The sequence below is a fragment of the Lepidothrix coronata genome, unplaced genomic scaffold (genome assembly GCF_001604755.1).
Source record: "Lepidothrix coronata isolate B3197 unplaced genomic scaffold, Lepidothrix_coronata-1.0 Scaffold278, whole genome shotgun sequence".
In the NCBI taxonomy this organism is placed as follows: Eukaryota; Metazoa; Chordata; class Aves; order Passeriformes; family Pipridae; genus Lepidothrix; species Lepidothrix coronata.
This window is the reverse complement of record NW_016690458.1, coordinates 414551-420779: the sequence shown is the minus strand read 5'-3', so window position 1 is coordinate 420779 and position 6229 is coordinate 414551.

Here is a 6229-nt window from a genome sequence, read left to right as displayed (position 1 = left end):
AGACTGAGCTATCCAATCATCTTATTGTGAGCATGTACCCTGAGCAAACTAAACTGTATAAAAGTTAACTGATTTAAATAATAAATTGACATATTGCCGACCATAATGGCCTGTGAGCATTATGTTCATGCCTCCCCATCGATAGTTGGGATTCTTCTTGTCCCTCCATGGCCAGGATCTTGTTCTGACATTGGAGATTTATTGTCTTTGTGGCCACCTCAGATGCCACTGAAGCTGATTAACTGGAGAAGTCTGTTGTGTGAGACCATGAGGAACATGGAGTGAGTGGTTTTGGAATGATGGAGCCAAGCTGTCCCAAACTGCTTGACATTAGAGACCAGAGCTGACTCACTGACACAGGAACAGCTGATTTCTCCGCTCGCCTGGGCCAGGTTACAGGACACATGGCCAGAGACACTGTGCCTTGTAAACCCTGGAAAAATGCTCTCTCAGCCAGCAGCCACAAAGCTCTAACAACACCCTGTGCACCTACATCCTCCTCAAATGGCCTTACTTTAGTGCCACTATTATTATTCACACGTGGTTTACGAGCAGTAAGTGACTTTGATTCTGTGAAAATGTAACAAAATGACTGGGAATCCTTCAGCAATTCCATGGGGTTTGACCATTATTTCAAATGCAACTGCTGCTGTTCTTGAATGTATAAAATAGGAAACACAGATATACATTACTAATATGATCACTGTCAGGGGCCGTCACTGACACTGGACCTAAACATGACTAGAGCATTTAGGAGAGAGCTTTGCTCTTGATACATCTTTCCTCATTTCTCCCTCTCTCTCTCTCTCTCTCAATGTGAAATGACCAAAACACAGAACTGCGTCTCAAACAGGATCTCTCCTGTCTCAAGACCTGTCAATTAGGTCTTGTGTTGTCCCTAGAAGATGAAATGCAGGATGGGAAAAATGCTCAATAGTATTACTGTCCAAACCTGGGATTAAAATAAACTGGGCCTAAATGTTGGCCATCACCACCAGCCAGCTGATGCATTAAAACACTTAGGAATTAAGACTGAGCCAGCATGTCCTTCTCTGAAAGATACTGCTGTCCTCCTTACATCCCTTGGTAATAGGGACAAAGTCTGTCCAAAGTGTGTTCTGCAGGCTGACACTGGTCTGCGCTCCAGAGGAACAGCCTCTGCAGGGAAGATCTGCTGTGAACCCAGAGCTCCGGCCACAGCTCACACCAGCGGGGAAAGCACTCAGGAGCTGCCAGATCTGCTAGGGGTGTTGACACTCCCCTTTCCTCCCATGGCAGTGCCGTAGGAACAGCTCCAAAAGCCCTAGAAATGAAATAGCAGTGAAAAAAGGAGAAGCCATTTAGGCCCTGGGAGTCAAAGCCAGCCCAGACAGGACATCTCCGCTGCCTGGAGGGTTTATAAAACACCCGGGTTCATCAGCTCTCCAGACGACAGTACAGCAGCCCACCAGCCCTCTGCCATGCAGGCTGTCCAAGAGCAAACTGAGGTCCAGGGCAAAGAAAAAGGGTAGGGCCAAATCTCAAATGTACACACTAAATTCTTTTAGTTCAAAATCTAAGCAGGGGGTGTGGAGTAGCTGTCAAAGATTTTGAAAATATTATCTTTAATTCTTTGCTATTTCCTGCCTAAAATCTGCAGGATCCACAAGGGCTCTGCCATCAGGCAGATGATGCATTTTCCCCTCAAGTGTAATGACACTGTGTCTATTCCTGAATCTTTGGTGTTTACTACCTGTGCTAGAAAAGAGAGCTTATTCATTCATCTCTGGTTTCAGTTTCTAAACTATGTGGTTATAATCCTGACCACTGGATATTTCTTTAACAAAAATATTTAAAAGAAATGTTATTGAGAACTGTTATCTGACAGTTACCAGGTGGTTAGTTGCTCTTGTAGGCAATGAAGTTTGAGGGACAGATGATCTTCCAGGTCCTGCTCCTTTCTGCAGGCAAGACACTGCCAGCATCAAGTGCCTTTGAAGATGCCTTCTGACCACAGTCATCAATTCTGATCAGTACTGAGAGACAAGAGGCTGTAAACCCAATGTCTGAACATGTTTGGAGTTTGTCTGACTTCACATTTGATATTACACCAGCAAAATACTTGGCCCATGGTTTTGTAGAAGTCAGTGGGATTGGATTTACCCTGGGCCAGTTTGCTCCTTCAGTGGGACTATTGGCATGAGAGCTGTAATAAGTCCAAACACAAAGCCCCATGGATCTGCACCAGCACTGCCCATTCCCATGGCACCTCTGTATGTCCATCTGTACCTCTGCATTTTTTCCCTGCTGGAAGCATTTGGAATAGGCAGGATTTGCCCAGCAGCAGGAGCTGATCCAGCCTGGGCACACGAGTGGCTGTGTTGATTTCCAGAGGCTTCTGGCTTCCCAGGCAAAGCCAAGGCAAGAGCAGGTGGGAAAGGGCTGCGCTGCTGCTGCTCCTGCCCGAGAGCTCCGGCTGGTCCAGGGATGGAGCCCATGGCGCTGCAGCTCTGCCTCCTCCAGAGCTGGGGGGCTTTGGAACCAGGAATGACAGCGGAGGGAAACAAAGGGGGCTGGGGGGCTGCACTGATGGTCACAATTGGGCCATCACCAGCAGAGAGCTTCGGCCCCCCAAATTAAAGCAGAGGGAAATGGTGCAAAATGTTTCATTTCAACCTTTCTTTACTCATCGATACAAAATGATCTAAATAAAAGGAGAACAAGCAGAGCCTGATCCCTTCTCCTTCAGGATAATCCCTGTGCCTGGTGCTGTGAGGGGCCGTGAGGGGCTGTGAGGATTATGAGGCACCGTGAGGGGCCATGAGGGGCTGTGAGGGACCATGAGGGGCTGTGAGGGGCTGTGAGGAGCCATGAGGGGCTGGGAGGAGCCGTGAGGGGCTGGGAGGGGCTGTAAGGGGCTGTAAGGGACTGTGAGGGGCCATGAGGGACTGTAAGGGGCTGTGAGGGGCTGTGAGGGACCATGAGGGGCTGTAAGGGACTATGAGGTGCCGTGAGGGGCTGTGAGGGACCATGAGGGGCTGTGAAGGGCTATGAGGTGCCATGAGGGGCCGCAGCCCTGGCAGGAGGGAGTTCCCAACATGTTCCCAAGGCAGGGCAGCCATGAGGGGCCATGAGTGCAGAAGTGGCTGCAGAGCAGGCTCGGGGCACCTCTTTGAGGGGGTGAGACCCTTCCCCAGCTTCAAACTGCACCAAAGCCCCCATAAACGTGACTTTTCATCCTTAGAAACCACTGGCAACTTAGAAGTGAATGTAGAGCTTAATGACAGCGTGACGAGGAAAGGAATCATCCAAGTCATTGGAACTGGACACTAACACAGGAAGGTAAAACAGTTTTCTCCCCAGACTGAACCTTCTATACAGGGCAGAGGCTGCGACCTCCACTTAGTGTGGTTTATTAATATAATAAGTAAATAAATTACACGGGCTCGGCTACCTTCTTGGGGGTGCAGAGCCAAATTGTTTATTTCAAAGAAAAGTCCTCCTTTTAACCCCTCCGGAGGACATGTGACCGCCCGGCCAATGGCAGCATAGCACACACTGCGCATGTGCCTCTGTAGTCCGTGTAGGACTCCAACTCCCATGATGCATTCCCTGCATCCCTTGGGCCCCGTCCGCTACAACTTAGTTGAGACTCACTGAGGTCTGTTCAGTGACCGCTCCCTTTTATTTGAATCAAAGGGGGGTTTTTTTGTAGTTAGCTCCTCTGTCTCTCTGTTGCGGTGGGTTGACCTTGCCTGGATGCCAGGTACCCACTCGACCGCTCTGTCACTGCCCTTCCCAGCAGGACAGGAGAGAGAGTAAGGTGGAAAACAACTCCTGGGTTGGGATAAGGCAGTTTGTTTAAAGTGAAAGCAAAGCGAAAGCTTGCGTGCACAAAAGTGAAGCGAAGTGAAAGATAACACGGTTTATTCTCTATTTCCCATCAGCAGCAATGGTCGGCCACTTCCGAGAAGCAGGGCTTCAATACGCGTGATGGTTTCATGGTTTCAAGGCAGCCATTGGAGACAATGAATGCCCCCCTTCCTGCTCCTTTCCTCAGCTTTTATATCTTAGCTGACACCGTATGGTCTGGAATGTCGCCTTAGTCAGTTTGGGTCAGCTGGCCTGGCTGTGTCCCCTCCCAGGATATTGCCCTCAATTGAGGAAAGAATGTTACAGGGCTGGTGCTGAGCCAGCCCTGCTCAGCAGTAGCCAAAACACCGGTGTGTTATCAACACCCTTCTAGCTACCAATGTAAAGCACAGCACTGGGAGGGCTGCTATGGGAAAATGAACTCCAGCTCAGCCAGACCCAACACATATGTGTTCCCCAATATGTGGAATTTTGGGATAAATGTAACTCTGAAGCCCAGCTGTGGGCCCTGGAATCTCAGATCCAAGGAAAAACTGGAAAAGCTTTTTACAAAGACTGACATTGATGAGCTAACAAATGAATGTGTGTGAAAAAATATTTGATAATTTTGGAGGCTTCAAATCCGTTTCATTTTTTTTCCTCTAACTGCTTATCTTTGCCTCCTTTTGCACTAAAGGAGCCTTATTTAACCAGCTGGGAAGGCAAACCTCATTCCTGGACCTTGCTAGTGTTGCCCATTTATATCCCCCTGTGGCTTCTTCCCTCAGGGAAAGCAAATAGAATTGCTTTGGAGCAATCTGCAGAGGGAACTGCTGCTCATCCCAGCCTGACTTACACAATGATGGTGCTGACAGGGAAACCCAGGATTCCCTCTCAGGAGAGCCTCTGCAAACACTTCCCCATCTATTATGTCTATTCCAAGCAGACACTGGCAAAATCCTGTCTCTCCTATCGTGCAAGGCCAGGACCCCAAAATCACACTTGAAATGCCGGATTCTGGCCTGTTTCTGCATCTGGCAAGATGGGGGGGTACAGCATTATCTACAGAAACTTCCTTTACTTCATATTCCAACTTCCAAAACCAGCCCATTGAAAGTGGGTTGAAAATAACCACAACTAATAGGCCAACTAGGATTAATTTTAAACCATTACACTTCATTCTACCTGGTAGATTCTTCTATGTCATGAAACACATCTTCAGTGGGACTGCCAATAATGGGTCTGAAGCCTGAAGTAACAAAACCAAACCACCGCACCCCAGACTGTGTGTGGTCTGTGGAATGAACCCTGAGGCCAGACAGAGGAACTTTGCTCCATCTCTGGAGATGCAGAGATCTGTGGCCTGATAGAACAGCAGCAGGTTGTCCTTCTCATCCTCTCTGGTAGCAGCTGTACAGAACATGACACAGATTTCAATTCTTACTCAGTTTTTTTCTGTTGATGAAGGAAGTAGGAAGTAAGAGAAATGGACTTTGTTTCACACTTGGAGCAAATGTGGATGTGAATTTCAGTGTTCAGGATTTCAACATGCACAGAGTTTCCTTAAGTAAATCCAAGGTAAAGTTGGCTACAGAAATCCAGATCTGACCAACAGCTCTTCTGACACTACTGAGAGGTGCTGGCAGTTCTCTTTGTAGGATGCATTTCATCAATCCTTTCTCAGACTGCACATTTGACACCAGGACTTGCTCCATTCCGTCTCCACTCAGCTGTTCTAGACGAAATATGTTTTTAGTTGGTCAGGTATCTTAACAATATTTCCACTTTAACATTTTCTCACTATGCTCAAATGTATTTGTCAGCTTCCTAATGAGTGTAATGTTCATAACAAAGTACACAAGACTTTCAAGCAAAAAAATAAGAGACCTTGAACTGCAGTGGCACGAACATCTCTGATGTAATAACAGTGTCAGAGGGCATGGGCCTGAAAAACACATTAATATTGATACTAACAAGCTTAGGAGAGACACAGAGCAGTGTGAGGCATTCCTGAAGAAGGTGAATTGACAGTGCAAAGGAGAGTTAATGCCAAGCAGATGTTCTTGCTCAGTTGTTTCATTAGTGCCTCTGTTTTCGAGATTTGAAACATCCAGATTTGTTGCCTCTCACTGCTGTTATTGAATGCTACTTGCAATTCCTAGGCTGGTGCACTACACACCAGTTATAACCAGGGCCCGAGTAACACAGATTGTTATGGAAACACCGAAGACCTCCACATGTCAGCCTTCCCCTCCCTCTGCAGGCTCCCCAGACACACCCCCCACTTGCACTTGTAACAAAACTCAGAGCCAGAGCCTCAGTTTAACCACTGGGAGCTGCAATAATTTTCTCAGGGGAGAATCCAAGCCTGGGTGTAGAGCAAGAAGCCCTGGGGGCC